Source organism: Lissotriton vulgaris, chromosome 4_1 (genome assembly GCF_964263255.1).
Source record: "Lissotriton vulgaris chromosome 4_1, aLisVul1.2, whole genome shotgun sequence".
NCBI classification, from domain to species: domain Eukaryota; kingdom Metazoa; phylum Chordata; class Amphibia; order Caudata; family Salamandridae; genus Lissotriton; species Lissotriton vulgaris.
Genome location: NC_141691.1, coordinates 403,824,216 through 403,843,295, shown reverse-complemented (window position 1 = coordinate 403,843,295; position 19,080 = coordinate 403,824,216). Strand labels below are relative to the sequence as shown.

Sequence of the window (19,080 nt, the reverse complement as noted above, 5' to 3'; positions counted from 1 at the left end):
ATATAGGCCGTCCCCCGTGTGCAGGCACCAAGCCGGAAACAGACCCCGTATGCCAAACTGGCCCACAATGAAGACTACTGCTGAGACAGTCAGGCATTGTTGGTGTGCAGTATCAAATCAGCGATCCCAAATAGCAGGTGGGGCCGCCATGAATATTGCTGCTGTACAGATTGAGCTGTAGCCTGTGCGCAGAGGAGGAGCAGTGACCATGCATGCTGGGGAGGCCAACGGGACTAGTAACAAAGTGTGGTGTTATCAAGACAGTAAACGAAGGAAGGAAGCCACCATGGTTACCCGATCAAGCACAAGCTAGGACAATATCAGGGAACATCGCACCCACTCCCCTCACCTATCCCGCGCCATTAATCAAGCATCAGAGGAGCATCGAGAACCCCTCAACTGCTGCAAAAACACATATGGGGAACTCAAGGCCAGCCGACCGCAGTCCTTCCAGGAGGGGTGTGAAAGCCTTACAGGAGGTAGCCGCTGCACCTTCAGTACCCATAAACATGGTATGCTCAGAGACTCTGGTCACTCTGATCCTGTTGGTGTGGGTAAGACTGATTTTCAGGCTGGGCGGCCCAGGCGGAACTTGCCAGCCAGATAGCACTTCAGCTCTGGAAAGCTTTTTGACTTTAATAAGAAGTCTGAGTGGAACTTCAGAAACTCAGACAACTAGTCGGGCTTAACCAGAAGGCCACCTATAAAGAATGGGGAATAATCACTATCACTTGCAAGATGGTAGTGTGACTCAGGGACGCGCCTATGAAACACTGAAGCCCTGATCTCCGTGGACTGTGTGTATTGTTTGTGAATGGTGTATTTTACTTTATGTTTGTATACAAATAATCCTTATTATATAAAAGCAAGTATTTGACTGGACAATCAATTTTTACTGCTGCTGAGCGTGTTTTGATTTGTGAGTCTATGTTCACCTCCCTTTGGCTACCTGTCTTGGACTGCTCGAGCCGTTCTACATTGAGAGTTAAGGGCAACATGGTACTTGGGCTGGTTGCTCAGGGCCCACAGTAAGTCGGGCCCGGGCACATCAGCAGTAAAAGACCTCAAACCCCAGTAGCGCCAGCTTTGTCCTTGGTCCACGGAATGGTATTCTGACAGTATATTTTGCCACACTGCAATTCTACTGTCTAAATAGATAACTTAGGAAAAAGCAGGCCTGTGCTAGAATTTATTTTTGCCGATTTCCTAAGGCTAGATTTTCTCAACTTTATTTTTTTGTTTTAGAAGGGACTTCACAGGTGAATTAAGTTTACAAAGCAACATTGCGATTAATTATAATTATTTTTACAGTGATGGCTGCTACTAGAAATAGAAGCAAAGAGGTTGCTGCATTTGACATGAAGAGCCTTGGAGTGTGTAGGTTCTTTGCTGTTAATGTAAAGCTCATTGTATGAATTTCTCAAAATATCCATTCCCAGTCCAGCCTCTGTACACACAACACATGGATGCGTTCTCGCCGACAGGGTATCCAAGCAACGTGTTAGAGTTTTTTTTCAACCAGTCGTTACATTTCAAGCTCCAACAAATAGCCACAGTGATGAGAGCTGCGCCATAACTGGTTTCAGACAGCACCTCTGAGCAGGAGCCATCACAGACCCAAAAGAACAAGGGAATCAAACATTAATGTGCAACATTGTCCTAACGGGTATAATTACAGGTCAAAATTCAACATTTATGAAATACGAAAAAAAGTATTGTAGATCGCCAAAATAGTCAACAAAAAAGGATATCAATAAACAATTCAATATATACAACAAAATTGATCATAACCATGTGTACTTGTATGAAGAATATACAGTCATTAACACCACTGCAATAAGTGCACCATGCAATGGGAACACTGTGTTCAATAATAGTACAGAAGGTGCAAGTAAGGGGGGGGGGGTGACACAATAAACACACAGATAGCGGAAAACCCCATGTTAGGGCCAGATTCTGATGCGGTTTGGAAAGCTTCCCGACCAAATGAGTTTGGGATTGGTTTCCGCCCGAATCATATCGGGAGAGTCCAACCGACCAAGTATGATGCATCTGGATGCTTCCAGATATGATTTGGTTGGACTCCCATGGACTTCAATGAGAGCCTTTGTTCCAACCGAATGCATAGGCTCCCTTTGAAGAAAGGGGTGGCTGGGAAAACTCGGCACCCTATGGCGGGTACCCCTGGTGCCTGCCACACTGTGCATGGCTGGTAAGGGGGGGACCCATGGGTACCCCCACGGGCCCAATTGAGAAGGCTCCAGGTGCAGAGGGGCCCGCTACGGACCCCCAAAGTCTAATTCTGACTGCTGTTTTGAGTAAGACGGCACGATTCGGGCAGGCTGTCCAAATCCAGCATCGTACTCGGTCATTCAGAAATGTGGGCCATAGAGATGTACGATTCTGCTCCTAAGACTCGGCCATTCCAAATGCCGTCTGGTTCGGATTGGGATATTTCTAACACCTAACTCACATCGTACTCCGAAACCTATCAGAGTCAGTCAGAAAGACACATTCCCGATCCAATTTGGACGGAGAAAATTACATTAGGAGACCTTCCTAACTGCATCAGAATCATGCCCTAAATGTTCAGATTCCAAAACACCAAAGAAATTAAAGTCCAAAAGTAAACAAGGGATTTCTGCACATAGGGGTCATTCAATGAAAGTCTCTTTCAGCTGGGTAGTCGTCAGCAAAGTTTCAACCCATGTCTCATTGGAGAGTCATCTTCAGGACAAGAAGAATTTAGACAGAGTACAAAAAAACAAAGATGCTGTATGAAAGGGGAAGAATATATTTAGACCAAATACTTTTTGGCAAGCCCTCAAAATGACTGTGTGATTAATTAAACTGTCATATCCTGGTACCTGAATGAATGAAAAATACACCGACTGCAACAACAACAAAAAAAGAACGCAATTTGTTTAAATAATTATATGCGTGCAACAAGTGAGGGATACTCTAATACGAGCATAAGGTGACATATGTAAATCACCCCCATTTTGATAACTTAGGGAGGAGAATTAATCCTGTAAACAGTAAGCAGCAAAGATTAGAAAGACATCCTGTCAATGTAAATGATTGAAATTTGCATTTAGCATATGGAATACAACACAAATGTATTTACAGATAGGGCTAGAGCACCAGCCATACGTAAAACCATGTGCGGTAAACAGGGACTAAGTGTGTCCGTTGATATATATGTGGAAGTGAGCTAATAAATAACCCCTCGTAAGCAGTCAGAAAATACCTCCACTATAGGTAAATTGTAGTATAAAAACAGAGCAAAGTGTTGTTCAGTTGTAGAAAGACCCAACTAAGGTAAAAGGTTCCAAAAGAGGGAGGAAAACATTTCCTGAGTGCATGCACAGCAATGCAAATCATTGGCTTGGAGAAAAAAAACTTCCTTAAGCAGCGAAAGCTCTTGTCCGAGTGAAGGGAAAAGCGTGAGGACGCAAGCTGACTTCAGTGCAACACCATAAACGCTGGACAGCTAGACCTCTCTCCAGCCGAATGGCTGCAATGGAGCATATTACTATGTCAGTAAACACTACAGTACCCTAAAAGGTAGTTAATTAGTAAATGCGAACAAACGAGAAAAGCACTGGAAATGGAGCAGAGTAGTTGGACCCAGCATCCTTGGTATGGTTCTCCCCCAACTTCTTCCTTCCATCCCCCTGTTTTGCTGACTTCTTTTTTTTGCTGGCCAAAGGACTCTGCACACTTTACCACTGCTATCTAGTGCTAGAGTGATTGTGCTCTCTCCTTAAAACATGGAACAATGGGCTTACACCTAATTGGCATATCTAATTTAAATTATAAGTCCCTAGGAAAATGGTACTCAGGGCCTGTAAATTAAATGCTACTAGTGGGCGTGCAGCCCTGATTACACTACCCACTTAAGTAGCCCCTTCAAACATGTCTCAGGCCTGTCACTGCAGCAGGTTTGTGCAGTTTTAAACTGCCATTTATATGTGGCAAAATAAACCTTTTGCCAGACCCAAATCATCTTGTTAATATATGTAAGTCACCCCTAGGGCAGGCCCTGGACAACCCAGAGGACAGGGTGCAATATATTTGTAAAGTGGGACATGTACTTTTTAAGTTTCATCTATCCTGGACCTGAAACACTCTTAAATTCGTTTTTCACTACTGCAAGACCTACCTCTCTCCATAGGAGAACATCGGAGTTACCTTACTGCATGTTATAAGCTATAACTTTCAATTAGTCCAGGTAGCCATTATATGTTTTGTGTCTTTGAAATTGTAATAAATGTGAAAGTGGAATGCTTACCGGAGGAATGGGACTCTGTGAGCCCCCGAGGGTGGAACATGGCCAGGACCTCAGGGAGTGAGGGAGAATGAGATTCAGTGGGACTCCACGTGATTATGTACAAGCGGTGGGTGGCGGTCGAATGCAACGATGCAGACGTACTCCCTAATGACAATGACTGTGCAATAATTGTTTGGGTCAAGTTGTTATCAATAAAGAGTTATAAAAACAATTGTAATAAATGTATTTTTTATGGTAAAGTTCGATTTTAAATTACAATTTTGAAAATGACACTTTTATGAAGGTTGGAATTTTCTTACCGTAACCATTTATTATCTGCAGCCTGTCTCTGGGTCACATGACTGAGTGTAGTTGACAGGTGGGATTTGTGTATTCCTCCTAGACAGCCACACAATAGAGAGCTTTGGTGTGCCTAGATGGATCATTACTGGCAGGACAGGAGGGCGGACTTGGGAACAGTCCTACTCCCACTTAAATTGGCTTTGTCCTGCCTCCACAACGACAGCTGTATACCCCTGTAGTTAATCTAGAGCTAGGGCACAGAAGGAAGGAAACCTCGGCACTCCAAAGGGACACCTCTAGAAGCTGCTCCCATTTCAAAAGAAGACCCAGGTATAAATATTGGGCCTCAGACACCAACTCTTAAGCACACTTCTGAATCTGTGAAGACCGTCAGGAAGAAGGAATGCTGTGCTGCTGAAAGGACTGCCACTCTGCTGGACTGCTGCCTTGCTGCCCGAGTCAGAGAGACTGAACATGAACCTAGGACTCGCAGAGTGACTCTAAGAGCTAGTCTACTGGCCTCCTGTTATGAACCACAGGGACACAACAGGCTCACAGGCACCTAAACCAGCACCCAAATCAAGCAAGAGCTAGCCTCTGACCTCCAAATGGTGTCTCTCAGGTCTTTGCCTCTCTGATGGGGCCTCAGAGAGGCCGAATAGAAGTTTTTGGGCTCTTTATGACCATGAACAGGCCCATTGGCACCAAAATGTGGTCACTGACACAGCCCACCAGCGCAAAGTTTCTTCAACCAGACTGTGCTACAGCATCAATCGTTTCCAGGAAGCTCTACCGCAAATCTCCGTCCCACCCACTTGCAGCAACAGGATCTTCACACTATGGTAATGACAGTCAGTGATGCTTCTCTGCTCTGCTGCCCACCTCCACCGTGAATGGGATTCCGCACTGGACTGAGAAAGAAACTTTTAAGTGGGACTAACCTGGTTCTTGTATCCGACCCAAGCTACATCACTGTCGACCTGAACTTGGGACTTTCTCCCAGCTGCGCATGGCCAGATCGCAGCGAGCGCAAATTGGGCTTTTTGGAGCTCGTTAGTAATGGGGTTTCTGGTTGGCAGAGTATGCACCCCGTCCAAGCAGGAGCCACAATCCTAGTCAGGGTAAGCCACTACACAACCTAAACTATCCTGTGCTCACCCTCGAGTAGCTTGGCACAGAGCAGTCAAGCTTAACTTAATAGGCAATGTTTAAGGAATTTGTGCAACACTTAAACAGTAAAATAGTGAAATCTCCACAATAGGTTAGAAAAATAAAGTATGACTTTATAAATAAAACAAGACAAAAATGGCGAAAATCCAAAATGTAGACGTTGAGATAAGCATTCAAAAAGAATGAATGTCACAGTAGCGCTTGAAGGCAAATGGCGCTTAAAGGGTTATCTGGTTGCATCGGACTGTGACAAAGTAAAAAGTTCCGTTTGATGGCAAGGGAGCGCGGGCCGGATACAGGTACTCACTTAGAGCTGCTGAACAGAACTACCTTTATCCTAGGTTTGTGTCGACAGAGGTAGGGTGTAACAGAGCGATGCTTTGGTGATCCCCATTTCAGCAGGGGCGAAGTAACGAGTGTCTTTAGCGAAGCGCCGGTCCCCGAGTGCAGTTGGTCCGAGTGTGTTGCGGCGGCTTCGAGTGTGATTTGACAATTGGATTCCAGAGCCAGCAGACAGTACGTCGATTAAACTGCAGCAGACCCCTAAGTCCAGGTCAAATGGCCCAGGACTAGGTTGGCATATCTTGGCAGGACAGACTCGCCAACAGATGAGCCCACGGGTTGGAAAAAGAGAGTTCAAAGTCTTTTTTGTCCATGAGACTTGGACAACAAGAGCAAGCCCTTGGACTCAATCTGGGTTCAAATGATGCAGGTCCAGTGTCTCTAACCTAGGCAGAGAGAGAGTGGCAGCAGCAGGGTAACACATCAAGTGTTCAGCAAACAGCAAATCCAGCAGAGTGGCAGAACTTCAGCAGCACAGCCGTTCCTGCTCTTTTGGCAGAGTGACCACAGGTCCAGAAGTGTACCCTTCCGGTAGGGTCAGAGACCCAATACTTCTACCCAAATGTGCCTTTGAAGTCAGGGTGACTTTAAAGAGGAGTCTTTGAAGTGTACAAGGTCATGTCTTCCCAACCCTGGCTCCAGACTATTAATAGGGAGTAATCAGCTCCTTGTCTGGGGCCAGGCCACTACCTAGTGAAGTGCAAGTGTCAGCCCTTCTCTCACTTCCTGCCCAGGAAAAGCCATCAGAATGAATTGTATGTAGATGGGTACTCAGGCACACCAAGCCTTCCTGAGTTTGTGGCTGTCTAGTGGGAATGTACAAGGTGCAGCGGTCACCCACCCCAGTCGTGTAATGGAGGCAGGCTGCAAAGCCCACAGAGAGAAAGTCCCACTTTCCAAAAGTGCAAAACGAACAATTGATGGACAGAATGCTGCACAATATCAAAAATGCATCCCAGTACAGAGATCTGGGCCAACTCCAACTTTTGTTTTGCTCCCCAGGCCTTTCCAGTTCTGGCCCAGCCATTTTAAAAACAGTCTTGACCCTAACAGTCCAGCCCAAACTGCCAGGCCAGGACCTTTCTGAAATGGAAAAAAGCATCCTAGAACCGGTTTCGGGGCATTGTCCCTCATCAGCCAGGCTAGCTTGACTCCAGTGGCACCGAGAGCACTGGACCCACGTCTGGGCATACCCATCCCACTCAGGGTGACAAATGCAAAAAGAGCAACTGATGGACAGAATGCTGCCCAATATCAAACATTCACCCAAGTACAACGATCTGGGCTTAAATAAGTCGTTTTTTTGCTCCCCAAACCTTTCCAGTTCGGACCCAGACATATGCAAATCAGTCTTGACCCTGTTTCCCATGGGAACAGTCCATCCCAACCTGCCAGGCCAGGTTCACCCTGGACTAGAAAACAGCATCCTGGGACCAGGTTCGGGGCATCACACCTCATCAACAAGGCTAACTTCACTCCAGTGGCATAGAGAGCACAGGACCCACGTCTAGACATACACGTCACACTCTGATAATACTCCAAAACCGGTCTCAGGATGCTGGTTTCCGGTCCAGGGAGTACATGGCTTGGCAGTTCGGTCTGGTCTGTTCTCATGTGGAACAGGGTCAAGAATGATTTGCATATGGCTGGATCTAAACCTGGATGGAATGGTGACAGAAGAATGATAGATTAAATCCATATCTCTTGACTGGGGGTGAATGCATAATTTATTCAGCATTCTGTCCATCATTTGTTTACATAGCCTTATTGCTCTAAGTGGGATGGGTATGCCCAGTCACTTGCTCACTGGGCCACTGGATTCAAACTAGCCTTGCTGATGAGGGGGTAATACTCCGAAACCGGTACCAGGATGCTTGTAATCGTTCCAGGGAGGACCTCTCTTGGCAGTTCGGTCTGGACTGTTCCATGTGGAACAGGGTCAAGAATGATTTGCATATGGCTGGGTCTAAACTGGGGTGGGATGGTGAACAAAAGAAAAATGGATTAAACCCAGATCTCTCGACTGGGGGTGAATGCGTGATTTATGCAGCATTCCGTCCATCATTTGTTTGCATAGCACTTTCTAAAAGTGGCATTTCTAAAATAGTAATGTTAAATCCAACTTTACCAGAAAAGAGGATTTATCATAACCAGTCCAAAGATAAAAACATAATGCAACTACTCCTTTCTGATACACAATTACAGCTTTAAAGTGTGTTAAGGAATTCACAATGTTACCCTATGAGCACAGTAGGCCTCACAGTAGTGAAAAATAATTAAACTGTTTGTCACTACCAGGGTACGTAAAACTTAACAGTACATGTCCTACCTTTTACTTACACACTACCCTGCCTTTTGGGCTATCTAGGGCCTACCTTAGGGGTGACTTCGGTGTAATAAAAGGGAGTTTAAGATTTTGCAAAAGTAGCTTTAAATGCCAACTCAAAGTGGCAGTAAACTTCACACGCAGGCCATGCAAAGGCAGGCCTGAGACATGGCTATGGGGTTACTTATTTGGGTGGCACAATGAGTGCTGCAGCCCACTACTCGCATTTAATTTACAGGCCCAGGGCACATGTAGTGCACTTTTACTAGGGACTTATAAGTAAGTTAAACATGCCAACTGGGGATGAACCAATATTACCATGTTCAGGGGACACAGCACAAGTACTTTAGCACTGTTTAACAGTGGTAAAGTGTGCAAAGTTTTAAAGCCAGCAAAAACGAGGTCAGAAAAATGGAGAGAGGCAGGCAAAAAGTTGGGGGAAGACCACCCTAATGTGGTCCGATCTAACATTGCTATTTTCACTTAAATTTTTTTATTTGCTTAGCTGCAGTTCTACTGATTGGATTTTTGACATTTTGGTCTTGATTTACTTATTAAATTGAGTCCTACTTTTCTAAATTGGTGTGGGATTTTCCTTGTGTTGCACTTTCACTTTTTTACTGTATGAAGCACTGCATAAATAGTTTACACATGGTCTCCAAGTTAAGCCTGACTGCTCTTTGCCAAGCTACCAGAGGGTTAAGAACAAGTTAATTTGGGGTTTGCTTGTACTTCACCCTGACTGGGATTGTGGTTGCTGCATGACTAGGGTTTCACCCCTTCAACCAGTTAGACAATTTCTCACAATATTCATAAGCAAAAATGAATCAAACTGTTCATTAGGGAAAATGATAAATGAATATTTACCTTAAACATACGTCTACCCACCCGGAAAGGATTGGAAAGTAAGAGGGTTTAATGTATCAAAGTGAAAAGAGTAATGGCCTCGCACTCAACACTAGAGCGGACAAGCACAGTGACTTAGCCAGTGTATCTTCTAGTACGCTGCAGTGCCCATCAAGCTATTTAATAAACTATGGGCAAAAAAGAGAAACTTGTTGGAATTAATGCCCATCAAGGAAAAGAATAAAAATTGGGCCAAGACTTAGCAAAAGGGGGGTGTGGGAAAGAAAATATGGTCAATGAATCCAAGAAGAAACAGGCATGGCTCCACAATCAACAATAAGGTTACAAAAAAAGCTGTGATAATGTAGAGGGGAGGGAGAAAGTAAAATAAGTTCCCAACAATCTTCACCAGTGCCCGCCAAAAATGTGAAGAACAAAAGACAAAGCTGAATAGCATCTTAGGAAAATTCTAAGAATATACACAAAGCAAGAAGTAAAAGCTATCCAGCAACAGGGGTGCCATCTGCACTTAGAAGTACAAGCGGTGTAGGCACACGAGCAACTGAAGACCTTGCTGTTCCACTCATCCATACAATTAAGACTATTGTTTATAGAGTTACATCTTGAAATCCAATGGCATCCGGACAAACGAGAACCAGCTTAACCGAATGAGGATATGAAATGAATTTATGGAATAATAGACTCGTACTGATTTAGGTGACAATGCTTTGTTGCGGCAGACTGCTAGTGGCTGTTTAAAAGTAAGCAAACTCAGTGCAACACACATAAAGGAATAACAGCCAAAGGTATCCCATCTGTTTAACAAGAGTGGGGAGCAATCTAGGCTCTTCTGCAGGACTATGTGCATATGCGTATATGACTATGCAGTGCAGGTCGGCATCACGACTCCTTGAGCGTACAAGACCAAGCCCGTTCCTATTAAGATATGCAGCACAAAGCTTGCAATATCTAAGAGGAGATGTTAACTATAAACACACCACCATCTATGCTGCAATGAAACTACCTACTATTTCTCAGTGGGGGTGGGAGGGGGTCTGCGCTCTCACCCCGAGGAACCTATGCAATATGTTCATTTACTCAATTTTAATCAAGCGCATCTTTATTTCTAGAACTACATTTCGCCTGGTAAGGGTCAATTGATCTGCAGTGTGTCTAGGGTCTACAACAGTAGTTATTTCTCCACCCTCAGTTAACCCTAGAGAAACAAACATACACTTCCTTTGAAAGCTTAACAATATGGGGCAGATTTATGTCGGACTTGCGCCACGTTTACGCCGCCGTTGCGTGACGCAACGGCGCGGAAACGTGGCGCATCCCTGTGACCTATTTACAACGTGACGCATCTAGGCAGATGCGTCAGGTTGTAAAGCCCTGCGCCACATGGAACCTGCGTCAGGTTTCATGTGGGAGTTCTGTCGCAGGGTGGGCGTTCCCTCGTAGGAAAGCCCCGTAAAACTGACGCAGTGAAAGATTTCACTGAGTCAGTTTTACAACGCTGCTGCGTCAAATCCTTACGCCTGCTTGAAGCAGGTGTAAGGAGTGACGCGTTATGTATGGGTGGCCTCTGTACATTGCAGGAGTTGCGTCGCACTTGCAACGCTACTCCAGCAATGCGCCGCCCGTACACCACAAGATGCGTCACGCATCTGCCCTTCCTTGCACCATGGTGCGCCGTATTGTAAATGCGGCGCATCTGTGGTGCCGCAAGGAGGGAATTGCGTAACGCATCAGTTTTGGCGCATCCCTGCTGATTTGCAGAGATGCATCAGAACTCATAAATCTGCCTCTTTGTTGTTAGTTCTATGCTTAAAGGGAAAGACTCCCACTGCAAAGACATCGGCACTGCACACGCGTTTAGAAGGTTGAAGTACATACTATACAATCACGCGCAAAAGCAAGAGAACAGTAACATTTCGAAACCAAAAATGTTTTCGGCTACCATCTGATAAGGGTAAAATTCAACAAATAAGAGGTTTGTGAACTGAAGTGTATGAATGTTAAACCAGACATGGTTTGTGCATGTAAACGACCGAGAAGAGATGCAGAAACTCTGGTATTTCGAGAGTCACCGCATGCTTACTGCGAGCAGCGCACCTGTGCTTACTTACTACATAACTCGAGATAGACAATCTTCGACATACGGAAAAATTCAAGATATTCGTTTTCTGAATAACTTCTTAGTTTAGATGTTACGTTTGCTAGAATACGTTAACAGCTGTGTACGAAACAGGGAAGCACTCGTTTCAGACGTTAGTCCAACACAAACAAACACTGAATGGGAGAGGTGTTTACCGCGAGCACGCAGTCTATACTAAAACAAAAAATACACATTCCTTCGCCTACTTTGTTTATTTAAATTCCGCTGCACGGGAGAGAACAAGGAATCCGACTTTGCAAATATCCGAATTACATTTCTTGAACAAACACAATAAAAATGCAAAACTTGTTTACGCATGAATACTTATGTCGTTTCGGTTGGGGCCCCGGTGGGGTGGGTGCATACCTGTAGGTAGGAGCAGGAAGCGGAATGTTCGTCCTCGGCTGGTCGCTTACACCTGCAGCCTTTCCGGGGTCCCCTAGCCACGGTATCCCACTCAAACGATACAGCTGGAAGAAGTCCCAAAGTTCCCTTTCAGGGCGAGCGTCTGTGCGTGGCTGTGCAGCAGCCGGCGCCGCCTCCTTCTCACCGGGTCCGGCCACGCAGGGAAAGGCAGAAGCGGCACCTCAGGGCGAGACTACAGCCACCGTGGAACCGGCCTTTCTCTCCCTCTGAGACCGGCTGCCAGTGGCTACCCTTGAGCAGGCTGGGAACACTCACCTGCCGGCTGCCATACACTTCCTTCTCCCGAGCGGCGCCAGAGTTGAGGGTTTTCCTGCCTGGGTGCTAGGGGAGAGGCAGCTGAAGAAACAACCCTTAAAGGGGCCGCGCCGTCCTCGGTGTCCTCACTGGAGGAGGAAGCGGGACTTAGTGGTAGAGAGTACCAGTGCACGTAGTGGCTGCCGTGGTCAGGCTTTGAGTGGATTCAGTCTGTGAGGCGGCTCACAGTCACACATTGACTGTCATAGCGCCTATCCTATTTAGGCACACGTTCTACATGAAAGCAAACCTTTTTTAGGTTTGGCCTGCCGAATATCTCTTACATTTATTATATCTTAAAAAGTGGCTCTTCTTATCAGTTCCCATTGCCAAATTACTGTGTTATTCGCTTTTGTGTGGAACTTTTTTTCTTATTAACTTACCCTGGCTGCAGCATTTACAATACTGCTACTAAAGCTGTTCACTATGTTTAAGCTCCATTCACTAAAATAAGTTCTCTTCCCAAAGAAAAGGCAGACAGCGTCTTCTGACAGTATGCGGAATGCTTGCTTTTATTTACATAGTTGTGTAAAGCAGATGCTTTAGTCTTAGAATGTTTGTGTTTCCTATTCATGCCTCAGTACCTTTCTTTGCACTTTGAAACTACTGTACAGATGACTTTTTAGTTACTTTTTAGATTACTTTTTAAGTTACATTTTTTACTCAGTGTGATATTCCTAGATATCACACTGGGATATTTCCTAGAGAAAAGGTAAGTAAAATCAGTATTGCACAATTGTAAATGTTCTCATTTCCACACAAATCACCTCTGCACTTTCAGAAAAGCAGTCAATGGTTTCCTATGGAGAGAAATGAAGTTTTGGTTACCAGGTAAGTACTCGGTCTTTGGGGTTGAGTTTCTGGGGGTAGAACAAGGGTTCCCCCAGGGTCTAGGATGCCTTCTCAAAAACACCCTTAGCAGCTCCAGGGTGGCCGAGTGCAGAGTGCTGAGGTCCAATGTTATCCAATGGGGGATGGGAGGCCTCCGGTTGGTGGCTGCTTACGAGCAGGTCACTAGGTTGTAGGAGCAAAGCTCCTGGTTTTAAGCTCAGGGCAAAGGGGGTTCCAAGTTAGCACCCAAAGTACACCCGCAGTGGCGGCTGGGTGCAGGGTGCTGTTTTGGTGTCGGTGCCCTGTTGATTTCAATCGGGATTCTCCTGTTTCAACAAAGACTTTAGGCTCGGGTACAAAGATCTTCTGGAGGTGACCAACGGTTGGAGAGATAAGTTGGGATGCCTGAGGATTCTGGGACACCGTCGGTTGGGCCACCCAAGCCTGTGGAGCTTCAGGTGCAGGGGTGTCTTTAGGTGTCGGGTTTCTCAAACCAGCTGCTGTCGGGGGGATCCTCCAGAAAGAGGCAGCAGGCTTCGCTGGAGAATTCGAGGCAGGCCAGGGGTCACCAGATCTTGGGTCAGAATTGCCGGGGAGCCCTCCTCGTGGTGTTGGGCCACTCAAACTCGGACCGTGGGCAACGGATGCACAGTAGTCAGACTCGTGGATTTGGCCAGAACCTGTGGGTGAGCAAATCCGGTGTTCACAGGAGACAAAGTCTTTTCTGTGGAAGGCAGGGCAGGTCCTCGGGGTTCTTAAGGTGGCTGGCTGCAGGACACACCAGAGTTTTGCTTCTACAGGTTCGAGGTGGGGACAGGCCTGTAGGGCTGGAGTCAATTCAGTGGCCGTCCTCCTCTTCTTAGCTTCAACGTAGTTGTTCGGTCCTTCTGCTTCCTTTCTTCTTGGTCGTTCTTGTTTTAGGAGGCAAGGTTCAGGGTTGCCCCTAAATACTAGATATAGGGGTGTTACAGGTAAGTAAAGGTTGGGACCAATGGGTCCCTTCCTGGGGTGTGTACACACCCTATTATGCCGCCCTCCAGTGGCAGGGGGCATATGCCTAACTCTGGTTGGCTGGGTCCCCCCATCTACAAGATAGCAGGGACTGAGAGTTGTGCTTCACCTCGCCTCCCCCACCTGAGGGGTGGGGTTGGAAAAGGTGGGCACCCCCCCCCCCTTCCTCACTTGGTTTTCCCACCGATTCTCCCACCCAAAGTGCGGGTCAGATCTGGTGGGGACCAGTTGCTGAAAGCAGCAAACGGCCTGGGGAAGCTCACAAAGGTGGCAAGCCTTTGAAGCTTCCCCTTCGTAGACCCTGCCAATCCTGGGGGAGGAGGCTTGGCACCTCTTTCAAGGATGTGCATTGTTTCAGACCCGGGAGATCAGCAGGCTCTCGACCCAGGGGTCCAGAAACATGTCTGGTGGTGGCAGCTGGTGAGCAGCAAATCAGCCTGGACTCTAGTGTTATGTCATTTTTCAGGGGGCATCTCTAAGATGCCCTCTGTGTGCATTTCTCATTAAATCCCACACTGGCATCAGTGTGGATTTAATGTGCTGAGAAGTTTAATACCAATTTCCCAGTTTTCAGTACAGCCATTATGGTACTGTGAAGTTCGTAAAGACATACTCTCAGCACCATATACTCTTAATAGCAATAATGCACTTGAAGGGGCAGATTTACAAGAGCTGACTCATCTCTGCATATCAGCAGAGATGAGTCAGTTAATTTGCGTCACGCAAAAAAAACCTTGCGCTACTATGGATGCGTTGCATTTACAATGCGGTGCACGCGGCGCAAGGATTGACAGATGCATGATGCATCTGTTGGTGTAAAGGCAATGCATTGCTGAAGTTGTGTCGTAAGCACAACGCAACTCCAGCAATGCTCAGGGAAGCCTATTCCTATAATGCTGCGTCACTCCATACGCCTGCTTCAAGCAGGCATTAGGTTTTGACGCAGTGGTATCATAGAAGTGACGCAGTGAAATCTTGTAGATTTCACTGCCTCAAAATGTGTCGCTGCGTTACAAAAGTGATGCAACAGTGGCGTAAAAGTGTTACAAGGGGCTTGTAAATCTGCCCCACAATGTCTAAGAATTTGCTTAGACACTGTAGGGGTACAGGGCTCATGCACCTGTACCCTCACCACTGGTATAGTGCACCCAGCTAGAGGGGTGGCTGACCTATGCCCGAGCAATGGGTTGTAGGCATGGCACAAAAGGATATGTACCATGTCGACTCTTCACTTTGTTCTGCACCAAAACACCCAGCCTGAAAATGCAGTGTGTGTGTGTGTGTGTGTGTAAAGGTACAGGGCCTCTAAGGGTGGCACAATAAGTGATGCATCCCTTAGGGGCCTTCCCTAGTTACAGTGCCCTGGGCACCTTTGGTACCATTTACCAGCGGCTGACCTGCTGCCAGAGAGTGCCAAATTGCTTTCGTTTTTAATGCAGTTTTAGGGAAAGAACATAGCCCTGGGTACCTGTTTGGCAGGAGTCCAAGGGCACACTCAGTCAAAGTACATCAGCAGATCAGCAAAAAGTAAGGGCAACCCTGCAAAAAGAGGGTACTTTCTTACACAAATCATTTATCACATTTCACATAAAAACCAGTGACATGTTAAAATTATGTTAAAAAATAGTTGTTCGGCAACAGAGAGCTCCCAGGGAACTAACTGTATCAAGACTGTTGACGCAGCTTTTTGGTGAAACTAAAAATGCTAATCACCTTCTTGAGAATAAATGTAAAAAATGTCACTACAAAGCAAGAGAAACAAATAGTCAGTATCTTATAATACTGAGGAAATATAAATTTTTGGTCAAGTTATGTTCCCTATCGTGTACCCCACCGTCTCCATGTACGAGTTAAAGTACATGTAACTTCCCTCCTGTGCTAGCTATGAAGACGCAAACACATTTGCGTCCAACGTTAACATGTCCTCTTTCAGATCCACCCTGAATGGGTCGGATAGCCCGTTCCTAAGTATGCTATGCCAACGTCTTTTTGTAGTGTACTCTACATGTTTTTCAGCTCTGGCAAAGTAGGCCCTGAATTTCTGCCATCGAGCTTTTTCCTTCCTTCTGACTCTGAAAGCCTCAGCCCAGGCTGCCCAGGCTGCCCCCGTACCCGTGAACTCTGCCTTACTTTCAGCGCGGCCCACCACGCTCAGCTCAGCCTGCTGCCTGCCAAGACTGACTACAACCTTCGAGTTATCTGTTCCGCTCCTCGAAGATACATTCATGCCTACTAGTTTCAGTAAACATTCCCCAGCTGCAGAGCCAAAGGGCTGGCCTGTCTCCGTGCAAGTAATTCATAGCCTCTGTTACCATGCTCCCATGGAAGGCCCATGCCCCCACGCTTTTCATGTAGACACTCAGGCGCTTATACATGCACTCACAGTCAGTATAGAATAGCTTCTGCCCCAGAGACCTTTCCGCCCAGATAGCTCAGTTCCTAAAACATCAGATATCAGATATGATAGAAGCACAAGTTGATCTGACATGCCAGACTTCTGTCTCTTTCCGTCAGTGCAAATGTCAAGCCCCCTGCACCCTCCAGTTTCACGCCAATCACACGTCATGCAGCTGCGCGCGCATCCAAGTTTCCGATTTCTGCTGACATTGCAACATTTCTGTTTAGTGCCACCCACATGTGACACCTATCTGTGACGTTTCTAAAACACACCTACAGTTACGCCTAGTCCACGCCTTCTGATTACGTACTAGTAACACGTGGATGCTGTTATCTTGTCTACTCTCAGCTGTTACGCCTACTACATTGCTTCCTATGATGTAAATTAAGTATATAAGCTATGTATTGTCAATAAAACATTGCTCTATCCCTTCCTGAACCCTGTGTGGTTGCAGGAACATGATATCTTATTCCGGAATAATTCCTTTTTAAGGAATAAAACCCCTAAGAACTCTAACACCACGGACTCTGTTTTCTTTCTTTCCGATTGAGTTATTATTGATTAAGTACTTACCTGCATAGAAATTAAGATAGTAAATTAAATATTTATGACATTTTGGCGCCCGAACAGGGACCCCTCCCCCACCTCACGCGCCGGTTGGTGCGTTGCAAGCTCTGTCCCCTGCCATCAGTTAGAAGGAAACTACGCGTACCGGCAGGATTTCCTGTATCTCCCTCTGGCCCACGGAGGTGACGAAGATTGCGATCAGTACCCAGACGAGGCGGTGAGGAGTGCGGAGGATCCCGACCAGAGCCTAGCCGAAAGAAGCAAGGTCCGAGGTGTCAAGAGGCCCACCAGTTTTCCGAAGTATCCACGTGTCGAGTCGAGTCGAGTCCAGTCCAGTCCAGTCGAGTTTTCCGAGGCCTTCTGTTTTCCGTGCTTCCCGGTGAGTACCATTGCTGGGACGTATCTAGACGGGTTTGGGTACACAAGTCCGGTCTGCACTGTTTTAGACAGTGTATCTGTACTGTTTAGCAGTACATCCGATGATTCAAGTTCTTGCACTGTTCTCAGCAGTGTATCTGTGCTGTTTAGCAGTACATCTGATATAGGGGGTAGTAATAAGTGTTCTTAAATGTTTTTCTTCATGTGATTAATATCGTGGTATGAGTGTGACTGTTTTTATGTGCATTATTGTGTTCTTGTATAAATAGCTGTGTCTAGTATTAAGTAGCAAGGATTGAGCATTCAGTACTGAGTAAACAAGATGCCGTTTTTCAACAAGTTAAAGCAGATAGGAACTAGGAAAGGGATACTAGAGGAAGAAATTCCTATCCCCCCTAAGGATACTCCTGGAAACTTTATGTACCACAAGCACGGCATAGATGCCATAGTGTATCTAGATTTATGGGCCGAGTATACTAAACATCTAGACAAGAGACACAGATGGCCAGTTACTGGAACATGGGATGCCGAGTGCATCATGAAGGTAGAAGAAGCATTATGGAAAAAGAAAGCAAGACAATCTCAGAAAGACGCCATAGAGTTTTGGCGTAAGGAATCACGTAAGCGTGCTGAAAAAGAACTACGTAGAGAGGACAGACTTAAAGAATCAGAGAAAGCCCAGGAAAACGAATTAATTACTGAAGGGATCCGAGTAAAAACAGAACAGATAGACCGTGCACGAAATAACCTCGTAAACGGTATGTATCTCGCGGCCGAGGGTTCGCCTGAGGCCATTTCAGAAATACCGAAAAATCTACCGTCACCATTGGTTCCAACTAAAGTAACTCACAAGACTACTAAAGACATATTCCTGAATTCCTACCTAGAGGATGTAGCACCCGCTTACACCAATCTGCCCGTCCGCGCCCTGCCTAACGACAGGGATGGGGGTGGTAACCCGCCCCAAGATCAGATTCCGCCTGTTCCACCCCCTCCACCGCCTCCCATACCTAAAGTTAATCTACCAAAGCCACATATACCTGACCCTAGTAAAGGACAAATTCAAGTACAGATACAGACTCCACAGAGAGATAATGTCCAAGCTTCCGCCTCAGGAGGTGCAACAGGAGGTTTTCGGACCCCGCCATCAACACGCAGGTTACAGCTCGGGGACTTACAGAGTCCCTACACGTACAAATCACCCCGTCTCGATGTATTCAAAGGACAACTTACAGTTTGCAGATATGATCCAGTACCCGGCAAAGACGATAGAATGAGAATGGCATCACTACGATTACGATCGGCTACTGATTTCCTGCTGATGTTTCCAGGAATGAAAGAGCACCTAGATAGAATCTATCAGTTTATTCAGACTGGGAAAGACCCCGACAGTATTAAGGATGCCATGGAGCATCAGAAAGTTGACGTTCAAGGACAGATACTACGCTTTTTCATAAATTGCCTAATAAGAGAACGAGACAGGCCTGAGACAGATCAGGGTGAATTAGATGCACTCAACAGGTGGGGTCAAAATATATCTGAAGGAAAACACGACAAGGGGACTTGCATAGCCAGTATGTACAAGAAAATAAGAAAAGCAGTGATAGACGTACACAAAAAAGAGAAAGAAAAGGCTTCCTCCGAGGGGGAAGAAGAACCTGAAGAACCAGAAAAGACTACAGACACTATAGCATACGTAGGTAAGGGAACTTACCTTAGGAAAGGCATCCGTCCAGAAAGTAAGAGAGTTCTTTTCT

General features: G+C 46.1%; 1 protein-coding gene across 3 annotated transcripts in view; it reads right to left on the bottom strand.

The window, feature by feature from the left end:
- SYTL4 (synaptotagmin like 4) overlaps positions 1-19,080 on the bottom strand; it is a 640,358-nt gene that overhangs the window by 508,974 nt on the left and 112,304 nt on the right. The window contains exon 1 of one of the 3 annotated variants that reach the window (XM_086918790.1): positions 11,785-12,153. The exons of 1 other annotated variant lie outside the window; for it this stretch is intronic. The gene's annotated coding sequence lies outside the window, so the exon portion shown is untranslated. Of the gene's footprint in view, positions 1-11,784; positions 12,154-19,080 lie in introns of those variants that run through there. One more of the 3 variants, XM_086918792.1, reaches the window with a different exon arrangement.